General features: G+C 39.3%; 1 non-coding gene across 1 annotated transcript; it reads right to left on the bottom strand.

Moving 5' to 3' along the window:
* Positions 1 to 1,334: 1,334 nt before the first annotated feature.
* LOC148580750 (small nucleolar RNA R71) lies at positions 1,335 to 1,442 on the bottom strand. The gene has a single exon (XR_015896167.1). It is a non-coding gene; the product is annotated as a small nucleolar RNA R71 (small nucleolar RNA).
* Between the last annotated feature and the right edge of the window lie 10,120 nt (positions 1,443 to 11,562).

Below are 11,562 nucleotides of genomic sequence, written 5' to 3'. Positions count from 1 at the left end.
TCTATAGATATTTTCGAAAACTTTTAAAAAATTGATTTTCAAAACCTTTTTCTTATTTTTATTTCATATTTTCAAAATTAATGCTAACAATTAACGTGATTGATTCAAAAATTTTAGGTTTGTTACTTGCCTAGTAAGAAAGGCTCAATCTTTAAATTTTAGAATCATATCTTTTTGTTTCATGTTAGTCAAGTAATTAACTTTAATTTTAAAAATCAAATCTTTTTAAATTTCTTTTTCAAATCTTTTTCAAAATAAATTTCAATCATATCTTTTTCAAAACTCAATTTCAAAATCTTTTCTAACTTCTTATCTTTTCAAATTTGATTTTCAAATCTTTTTCAATTAACTACCTGACTTTTTGTTTGATTTTAAAAGTTTTCTATTTCAATCATATCTTTTTCACAACCACCTAACTAATTTTCTCTCTCTAATTGTCGAAAATCCCTTACCACTTTTTCAAAATAACTTTTAGTTAACTAATTGTTTTAAATTTTAATTTAATCTTATTTCTCTTTTTAATTTTTGAATAATAACCAATAATTAAAATAAAAATAAAAATATTTTCTTTTTATTTTAATTTAAATTTTGAAATCTACCTCTCTCATCTCTTTCTATTTTTTATTTATCTACTAACACTCCTTTTCCACTCAAAATTCGAACCCCCTCTTCTTCTCTGTGTTCGAATTTTTTTTTCTTCTCCTTCTTCTATTCTTCTCTTCTACTCACATAAGGGAATCTCTATACTATGACATAGAGGATTCCATATTTTCTTTGTTCTCTTCTTTTTTCATATGTGCAGGAACAGGAATAAAGACATTCTTATTGAAGCTGATCCTGAACCTGAAAGGACTCTTAAGAGGAAACTAAGAGAATCTAAAGCACAACCCTCTGGAGAGGACCTGACAGAAATTTTCGAAAAAGAAGGAGACATGGCCGAACCCAATAACAATGGTGGAGATGCAAGGAAGATGCTTGGTGACTTTATTGCACCCTTTTCTAACTTCTATGGAAGAAACATCTTAATTCCTGCCATTGGAGCAAACAACTTTGAGCTTAAGCCTCAATTAGTTTCTCTAATGCAACAAAATTACAAGTTTCATGGACTTCCATTGGAAGATTCTCATCAGTTCCTAGCTGAATTCTTACAAATTTGTTACACTGTCAAGACCAATGGAGTTGATCCCGAGGTCTACAGGCTTATGCTTTTCCCTTTTGCTGTAAGAGACAGAGCTAGAACATGGTTGGATTCACAACTTAAGGAAAGCCTGAACTCTTGGGAAAAGCTAGTCAGTGCTTTTCTGGCCAAATTCTTTTCACCTCAAAAGATGAGCAAGCTTAGATTGGAAATCCAAACCTTCAGACAGAAGGAAGGTGAGTCCCTCTATGAAGCTTGGGAAAGATATAAGCAATTGATCAAAAGGTGTCCTACTGACATGCTTCCAGAATGGAGTATCATATGTATATTTTATGATGGTCTATCTGAGTTGTAAAAAATATCATTGGACCATTTTGCAGGAGGATCTCTCCATCTGAAAACCCCTGCAGAAGCTCAGGAACTCATTGAAATGGTTGCAAATAACCAATTCATGTACACCTCTGAGAGGAGTCCTATGAACAATGGGATGCCTCAGAAGAAGGGAGTTCTTGAAATTGATACTCTGAATGCCATATTGGCTCCGAACAAAATATTGACTCAGCAAGTCAATACGATTTCTCAGAGTCTGAATGGATTGCAAGCTGCATCCAACAGTACTAAAGAAGCATCTTATGAAAAAGAAGCTTATGATCTTGAGAACCCTGCAATGGCAGAGGTGAATTACATGGGAGAATCCTATGGAAACACCTATAATCCTTCATGGAGAAATCATCCAAATTTCTCATGGAAAGACCAACAGAAGCCTCAACAAGGCTTCAATAATAATGATGGAAGAAATAGGTTTAGCAATAGCAAGCCTTTTCCATTATCTTCTCAGCAACAGATAGAGAATTCTGAACAGAGCCATTCTAGCCTGGCAACTATAGTCTCTGATCTATCTAAGACCACACTAAGTTTCATGAATGAAACAAGGTCCTCCATTAGAAATTTGGAGGCACAGGTGGGTCAGCTGAGTAAGAAGATTACTGAAACTCCTCCCAGTACTCTCCCAAGCAATACAGAAGAAAATTTCAAGAGAGAGTGCAAGGCCATAACCATGACCAACATGGCCGAACCTGGAGAGAGTGAGGAGGACGTGAGTCTCAGTGAGAAAAGCCTCATGGGATGTCTTTTGGACAGAAAGGAGTTTCCCTTTGAGGAACCAAAGGAATCTAAGGCTCATACAGAGACCATAGAGATTCCATTGAACTTCCTTCTGCCATTCATGAGCTCTGATGAATATTCTTCCTCTGAAGAGGATGAAGACATTATTGAAGTGCAAGTTGCTAAATATCTAGGAGCAATCATGAAGCTGAATGCCAAGTTATTTGGTAATGAGACTTGCGAGGATGAACCCCCCTTGTTCACCAATGAACAGAATGCATTAATGAGGCAGACATTACCTCAGAAGAAACCAGATCCCAAAAAATTCTTCATATCTTGTACCATAGGCCCCATGACCTTTGAGAAGGCTCTATGTGACCTGGGGTCAGGGATGAACCTCATGCCACTCTCTGTAATGGAGAAAGTAGGAATCTTTGAGGTACAAGCCGCAAGAATCTCACTAGAGATGGCAGACAAATCAATGAAACAGGCTAATGGACTAGTAGAGGACGTGCTAGTGAAGGTTAAAGGCCTTTACATCCCTACTGCTTTCATAATCCTAGACACTGGGAAGGATGAGGATGAATCCATCATCCTTGGCAGACCCTTCCTAGCCACAGAAAAAGCTGTGATTTATGTCGAGAGAGGAAAGTTGGTCCTTAAGTTGAATGAGGACTACCTTGTATTCAAAACTCAAGGTTCTCCTTCTGTAACCATGGAGAGTGGTGCACGAAATTTTGATCATCAACAATGGAGCCAAAGACTTAGAGCTCTCAAACGTGAATCACACTTTGTCTCAATTCCGCACAACTAACAAGCAAGTGCACTGCCTCGTCCAAGTAATACCTTACGTGAGTAAGGGTCGATCCCACGGAGACTGTCGGCTTGAAGCAAGCTCTGGTCATCTTGTAAATCTCAGTCAGGCAGATTCAAATGGTTATGGAGGATTGATAATTAAAGATAAATAAAACATAAAATAAAGATAGAGATAGAGATACTTATGTAATTCATTGGTAGGAATTTCAGATAAGCGTATGAAGATGCTTTGTTCCTCCTGAACCTCTGCTTTCCTATTGCCTTCTTCCAATCATTCATACTCCCTTCCATGGCAAGCTTTATGTTGGGTATCACTATTGTTAATGGCTACTTCCCGTCCTCTCAGTGAAAATATTCTACGCACGCTGTCACCGCACGGCTAATCATCTGTCGGTTCTCGATCATGTTGGAATAGGATCCATTGATCCTTTTGCGTCTGTCACATGCCCAACACTCGCGAGTTTGAAGCTCGTCACAGTCATCCCTTCCCAGATCCTACTTAGAATACCACAGACAAGGTTTAGACATTCCGGATCTCAGGAATGGCCGCCAATAATTCTAGCCTATACCACGAAGGTTCTAATCTTAGATTAGAAACCCAAGAGATACACATTCAAGCTTGTTTGCATGTAGAACGGAAGTGGTTGTCAGGCACGCGTTTATAGGTGAGAATGGTGATGAGTGTCACATAATCATCACATTCATCATGTTCTTGGGTGCGAATGAATACCTTGGAGAAGAAATAGACTTGAGTTGAATAGAAAAACAATAGTACTTTGCATTAATTCATGAAGAACAGCAGAGCTCCACACCTTAATCTATGGTGTGTAGAAACTCCACCATTGAAAATACATAAGAATTAAAGGGTCTAGGCATGGCCGTGAGGCAATCCCCCAAACGTGAAAAGGTCTATCAAAATCTGATCAAGTGTATCAAAGTCTTTTAAAATACAATGGCAAAAGGTCCTATTTATAGAAAACTAGTAGCCTACGGTTACAGAAATAGGTAATTAATGCAGAAATCTTCTTCCAGACCCACTTGGTGTGTGCTTGGGCTGAGCATTGAAGCTTTCATGTGTAGAGACTTTTCTTTGATTTAAACGCCAGCTTTTGTGCCAGTTCTGTCGTTTTGACGCCAGAATTCTTAAGCTGACTTGGAACGCCGATTTGAGCCATCAAATCTTGGGCAAAGTATGGACTATTATATATTGCTGGAAAGCCCAGGATGTCTACCTTCCAACGCAATTAAGAGCACGCCAATTGGGCTTCTGTAGCTCCAGAAAATCCACTTCGAGTGCAGGGATGTCAGAATCTAACAGCATCTGCAGTCCTTTTTCAGCATCTGAATCAGATTTTTGCTCAAGTCCCTCAATTTCAGCCAGAAAATACCTGAAATCACAAAAAAATACACAAACTCATAGTAAAGTCCAGAAATGTGATTTTTATTTAAAAAATAATAAAAACATAATAAAAACTAACTAAAATATACTAAAAATATACTAAAAACAATGCCAAAAAGCGTATAAATTATCCGCTCATCACAACACCAAACTTAAATTGTTGCTTGTCCCCAAGCAACTGAAAATCAAATAGGATAAAAAGAAGAGAATATACAATGAATTCCAAAAACATATATGAAGATCAGTATTAATTAGATGAGCGGGGCTTTTAGCTTTTTGCTTCTGAACAGTTTTGGCATCTCACTTTATCCTTTGAAGTTTAGAATGATTGGCTTCTATAGGAACTCAGAATCCAGATAGTGTTATTGATTCTCCTAGTTAAGTATGTTGATTCTTGAACACAACTACTGTATGAGTCTTGATCGTGACCCAAAGCATTTTGTTGTCCAGTATTACCACCGGATACATAAATGCCATAGACACATAACTGGGTGAACCTTTTCAGATTGTGACTCAGCTTTGCTAGAGTCCCCAATTAGAGGTGTCCAGAGCTCTTAAGCACACTCTTTTCGCTTTTGGACCACGACTTTAACCGCTCAGTCTCAAGTTTTCACTTGACACCTTCACGCCACAAGCACATGGTTAGGGACAGCTTGGTTTAGCCGCTTAGGCCAGGATTTTATTCCTGTGGGCCCTCCTATCCACTGATGCTCAAAGCCTTGTATCCTTTTTATTTTACCCTTGCCTTTTGGTTTAAAGGGTTACTGGCTTTTTTCTGCTTGCTTTTCTTTCTTTATCTTTTTTTTCTTTTTTTTCGCAAGCTTTTTATTCCCTGCTTTTTCTTGCTTCAAGAATCAATTTTATGATTTTTCAGATTATCAAATAGCAATTCTCCTTTTTCCATCATTCTTTCAAGAGCCAACAATTTTAACATTCATGAAAAACAAATTCAAAAATATGCAATGTTCACGCATTCATTCAGAAAGACAAAAGTATTGCCACCACATCAAAATAACTAAACTGTTTTAAAATTCGAAATTCATGCACTTCTTTTTCTTTTTCAATTAAACACATTTTTCATTTAAGAAAGGTGATAGATTCATTTTCATTGCTTTAAGGCATAGACACTTAGACACTAGTGATCACGTAATAAAGACACAAACATAAATAAACATAAAGCATAAAAATTTGAAAAAACAGAAAATAAAGAACAAGGAGATTAAAGAACGGGTCCACCTTAGTGATGGTGGCTTGTTCTTCCTCTTGAAGATCTAATGGAGTGCTTGAGCTCCTCAATTTCTCTTCCTTGCCTTTATTGCTCCTCTCTCATGACTCTTTGATCTTCTCTAATTTCATGGAGGAGGATGGAATGCTCTTGGTGCTCCACCCTCAGTTGTCCCACGTTGGAACTTAATTCTCCTAGGGAGGTGTTGATTTGCTCCCAATAGTTTTGTGGAGGAAAATGCGTCTCTTGAGGCATCTCAGGGATTTCATGGTGAGGAATTTCCTCATGTCCATGAGTGGGATCTCTTGTTTGCTCCATCCTTTTCTTAGTGATGGGCTTATCCTCATCAATGAGGATGTCTTCCTCTATGTTAATTCCAGCTGAATTGCAGAGGTGACAAATGAGATGAGGAAAGGCTAACATTGCCAAAGTAGAGGACTTGTCCGCCACCTTATAGAGTTCCTGGGATATAACTTCATGAACTTCTACTTCCTCCCTAATCATGATGCTATGGATCATGATAGCCCGGTCTATAGTAACTTCAGACCGGTTGCTAGTGGGAATGATTGAGCGTTGGATGAACTCCAACCATCCCCTAGCCACAGGCTTGAGGTCATGCCTTCTTAGTTGAACCGGCTTCCCTCTTGAATCTCTCTTCTATTGAGCACCCTCTTCACAGATGTCTGTGAGGACTTGGTCCAACCTTTGATCAAAGTTGACCCTTCTAGTGTAGGGGTGTGCATCTCCTTGCATCATGGGCAAGTTGAATGCCAACTTTACATTCTCCGGACTAAAATCTAAGCATTTTTCCCAAACCATTGTAAGCCAATTCTTTGGGTCCGGGTTCACACTTTGATCATGGTTCTTGGTGATCCATGGATTGGCATAGAACTCTTGAACCATTAAGATTCCGACTTGTTGAATGGGGTTGGTGAGAACTTCCCAACCTCTTCTTCGAATCTCATGTCGGATCTCCGGATATTCACCCTTTTTGAGTTTGAAAGGTACCTCGGGGATTACCTTCTTCTTGGCCACAACTTCATAGAAGTGGTTGGTATGCGAAATTGTGATCATCAATGGCGCCATCATCATGGTACACACAATTGTAATCTCAACTCTTTATCATAACTCCGCACAACTAACCAGCAAGTGCACTGGGTTGTCCAAGTAATAAACCTTACGTGAGTAAGGGTCGATCCCATGGAGATTGTCGGCTTGAAGCAAGCTATGGTCACCTTGTAAATCTCAGTCAGGCGGATTCAAATGGTTATGGAGAATTGATAATTAAAAGATAAATAAAACATAAAATAAAGATAGAGATACTTATGTAATTCTTCGGTTGGAATTTCAGATAAGCGTATGAAGATGCTTTGTTCCTCCTGAACCTCTGCTTTCCTATTGCCTTCTTCCAATCATTCATACTCCTTTCTATGGCAAGCTTTATGTTGGGCATCACCGTTGTTAATGGCTACTTCCCGTCCTCTCAGTGAAAACGTTCCAAATGCGCTGTCACCGCATGGCTAATCATCTGTCGGTTCTCGGTCATGTCGGAATAGGATCCATTGATCCTTTTGCGTCTGTCACATGCCCCACAATCGCGAGTTTGAAGCTCGTCACAGTCATCCCTTCCCAGATTCTACTCGGAATACCACAGACAAGGTTTAGACTTTCTGGATCTCAGGAATGACCGCCAATAATTCTAGCCTATACCACGAAGTTTCCAATCTTAGATTAGAAACCCAAGAGATACGCATTCAAGCCATTGCTAGTAGAACAGAGGTGGTTGTCAGGCACATGTTCATAGGTGAGAATGATGATGAGTGTCACGGATCATCACATTCATCAAGTTGAAGAACGAATGAATATCTTGGAGAAGAAATAGACTTGAGTTGAATAGAAAAACAATAGTACTTTGTATTAATTCTTGAAGAACAGTAGAGCTCCACACCTTAATCTATGGTGTGTAGAAACTCCACCGTTGAAAATACATAAGAACAAGGTCTAGGCATGGTCGTGAGGCCAGCCCCCAAACGTGAAAAGGTCTATCCAAGTATGAGTAAAAGATCGATAGTATGAAAATACAATGGCAAAAGGTCCTATTTATAGAAAACTAGTAGCCTAGGGTTTACAGAAATAAGTAATTAATGCAGAAATCTTCTTCCGGGCCCACTTGGTATGTGTTTGGACTGAGCATTGAAGCTTCCATGTGTAGAGACTTTTCTTGGAGTTAAACGCCAGCTTTTGTGCCAGTTTGGGCGTTTAACTCCAGCTTTTGTGCTAGTTTTGGAGTTAAACGCCAGAATTCTTGAGCTGACTTGGAACGCCTGTTTGGGCCATCAAATCTCGAGAAAAGTATGGACTATTATATATTGCTAAAAAGCCCAGGATGTCTACTTTCTAACGCAATTGAGAGCGCACCAATTGGGCTTCTGTAGCTCCAGAAAATCCACTTTGAGTGCAGGGAGGTCAGAATCCAACAGCATCAGCAGTTCTTTTTCAGCCCCTGAATCAGATTTTTGCTCAGGTCCCTCAATTTCATCTAGAAAATACCTGAAATCACAGAAAAATACACAAACTCATAGTAAAGTCCAGAATTGTGATTTTTATTTAAAAACTGATAAAAACATAATAAAAACTAACTAAAATATATTAACAACATACTAAAAACAATGCCAAAAAGCGTATAAATTATCCGCTCATCACAACACCAAACTTAAATTGTTGCTTGTCCCCAAGCAACTGAAAATCAAATAGGATAAAAAGAAGAGAATATACAATGAATTCCAAAAACATATATGAAGATCAGTATTAATTAGATGAGCGGGGCTTTTCGCTTTTTGCTTCTGAACAGTTTTGGCATCTCACTTTATTCCTCGAAGTTCAGAATGATTGGCATCTATAGGAACTCAGAATCCAGATAGTGTTATTGATTCTCCTAGTTAAGTATGTTGATTCTTGAACACAGCTACTTTATGAGTCTTGGCCGTGGCCCTAAGCACTTTGTTTTCTAGTATTACCACCGGATACATAAATGCCACAGACACATAACTGGGTGAACCTATTCAGATTGTGACTTAGCTTTGCTAGAGTCCCCAATTAGAGGTGTCCGGGGTTCTTAAGCACACTCTTCTTTTTGCTTTGGACCTCGACTTTAACCGCTCAGTCTCAAGTTTTCACTTGACACCTTCACGCCACAAGCACATGGTTAGGGACAGCTTGGTTTAGCCGCTTAGGCCAGGATTTTATTCTTGTGGGCCCTCCTATCCACTGATGCTCAAAGCCTTGGATCCTTTTTATCACGCTTGCCTTTTGGTTTAAAGGAATTGGCTTTTTCTGCTTGCTTTTCTTTTTTTCTTTTCTTTTTTCTTTTCTTTTCTTTTTTTTTTTTTTTTTGCAAGCTTTTCATTGCTTTTTCTTGCTTCAAGAATCAATTTTATGATCTTTCAGATCATCAGATAACATTTCTCCTTTTCCCATTATTCTTTCAAGAGCCAACAATTTTAACATTCATAAACAATCAAATTCAAAAATATGTACTGTTCAAGCATTCATTCAGAAAAACAATAGTATTGCCACCACATTAAACTGTTTTAAAATTTGAAATTCATGCACTTCTTGTTCTTTTTCAATTAAAAACATTTTTCATTTAAGAAAGGTGATGGATTCATTTTCATAGCTTTAAGGCATAGACACTTAGACACTAATGATCATGTAATAAAGACACAAACATAAATAAACATAAAGCACAATTTTCAAAAAAAAATAGAAAATAAAGAACAAGGAAATTAAAGAATGGGTCCACCTTAGTGATGGCGGCTTTTTCTTCCTCTTGAAGATCTTATGGAGTGCTTGAGCTCCTCAATGTCTCTTCCTTGCCTTTGTTGCTCCTCTCTCATGGTTCTTTGGTCTTCTCTAATTTCATGGAGGAGGATGGAATGCTCTTGGTGTTCCACCCTTAGTTGTCCCATGTTGGAACTTAATTCTCCTAGGGAGGTGTTGATTTGTTCCCAATAGTTTTGTGGAGAAAAATGCATCCCTTGAGGCATCTCAGGAATTTCATGATGAAAAATTTCCTCATGCTCTTGTCCATGAGTGGGATCTCTTGTTTGCTCCATCCTTTTCTTAGTGATGGGCTTGTCCTCATCAATGAGGATGTCTTCCTCTATGTCAATTCCAGCTGAATTGCAGAGGTGACGAATGAGATGAGGGAAGGCTAACCTTGCCACAGTGGAGAACTTGTCCGTCACTTTGTAGAGTTCTTGGGATATAACTTCATGAACTTCTACTTCCTCTCTAATCATGATGCTATGAATCATGATAGCCCGATCTATAGTAACTTCAGACCGGTTGCTAGTGGGAATGATTGAGCGTCAGATGAACTCCAACCATCCCCTAGCCACGGGCTTGAGGTCATGCCTTCTTAGTTGAACCGGCTTCCCTCTTGAATCTCTCTTCCATTGAGCGCCCTCTTCACAGATGTCCATGAGGACTTGGTCCAACCTTTGATCAAAGTTGACCCTTCTAGTGTATGGGTGTGCATCTCCTTGCATCATGGGCAAGTTGAATGCCAACCTTACATTTTCTGGACTAAAGTCTAAGTATTTCCCTCGGACCATTGTAAGCCAATCCTTAGGATCCGAGTTCACACTTTGATCATGGTTCTTGGTGATCCATGCATTGGCATAAAACTCTTGAACCATTAAGATTCCGACTTGTTGAATGGGGTTGGTGAGAACTTCCCAACCTCTTCTTCGGATCTCATGTCGGATCTCTGGATATTCGCCCTTTTTGAGCTTAAAAGGGACCTCGGGGATCACCTTCTTCTTGGCCACAACTTCATAGAAGTGGTCTTGATGCACCTTTGAGAGGAATCTCTCCATCTCCCATGACTCGGAGGTGGAAGCTTTTGCCTTCCCTTTCCTCTTTCTAGAGGTTTCTCCGGCCTTTGGTGCCATTAATGGTTATGGAAAAACAAAAAAGCTTTAGCTTTTACCACACCAAACGTAGAAGGTTGCTCGTCCTCGAGCAAAAGAAGAAAGAAGAGAGTAGAAGAAGAAGAAATAGAGGAGATGGAGGTGGCTTTATGTTTCGGGCTAGGGGGATGGGTAGTGTTTAGGTTGTGTGAAAATGAAGGAGTAAAGATGGGTTTATATAGGAGTAGAGAGGGGGTGTGGTTCGGCCATTATGGGTGGTTTTGGGTGGGAAAGTGGTTTGAATTTGAATGGTGACGTAGGTGGAGTGTTATGAAGGATGGATGTGAGTGGTGAAGAGAATGGTGGGATTTGATAGGTGAGGGGTTTTGGGGGAAGAGGTATTGAGGTGATTGTGTGAATGGGTGAAGAAGAGAGAAAGAGGTAGGGTAGGTGGGGATCCTGTGGGGTCCACAGATCTTGAGGTGTCAAGGATTTCTCATCCCTGCACCATGTGGCGTGCAAAATGCCCCCTTGCTGCCAATCCTGGCGTTAAACGCCAGGCTGCTGCCCATTTCTGGCGTTTAACGCCAGCTTCTTGCCCATTCCTGGCGTTAAACGCCAGTCTGGTGCCCATTTTTGGCGTTAAATGCCCAGAATGGTGCCAGACTGGGCATTTAAACGCCAGTAAGTTTCTCCTCCAGGGTGTTCTATTTTTCATTCTGTTTTTCCTTCTGTTTTTGCTTTTTCAATTGTTTTTGTGAATTCTCATTATCATCAACCTACAGAAAACATAAAATAACAAAAGAAAATAGAAATTTGACATAGATAAGTAAAAATTGGGTTGCCTTCCAACAAGCGCTTCTTTAATGTCAATAGCTAGACAGTGGCTCTCATGGAGCCTCACAGATATTCAGAGCAATATTGGAACCTCCCAACACCAAACTTAGAGTTTGAATGTGGGGGTTCA

This window comes from Arachis ipaensis, chromosome B10, assembly GCF_059453495.1.
Source record: "Arachis ipaensis isolate K30076 ecotype BB chromosome B10, ASM5945349v1, whole genome shotgun sequence".
Taxonomy (NCBI): domain Eukaryota; kingdom Viridiplantae; phylum Streptophyta; class Magnoliopsida; order Fabales; family Fabaceae; genus Arachis; species Arachis ipaensis.
This window is presented reverse-complemented; position numbering and strand designations above follow the sequence as displayed.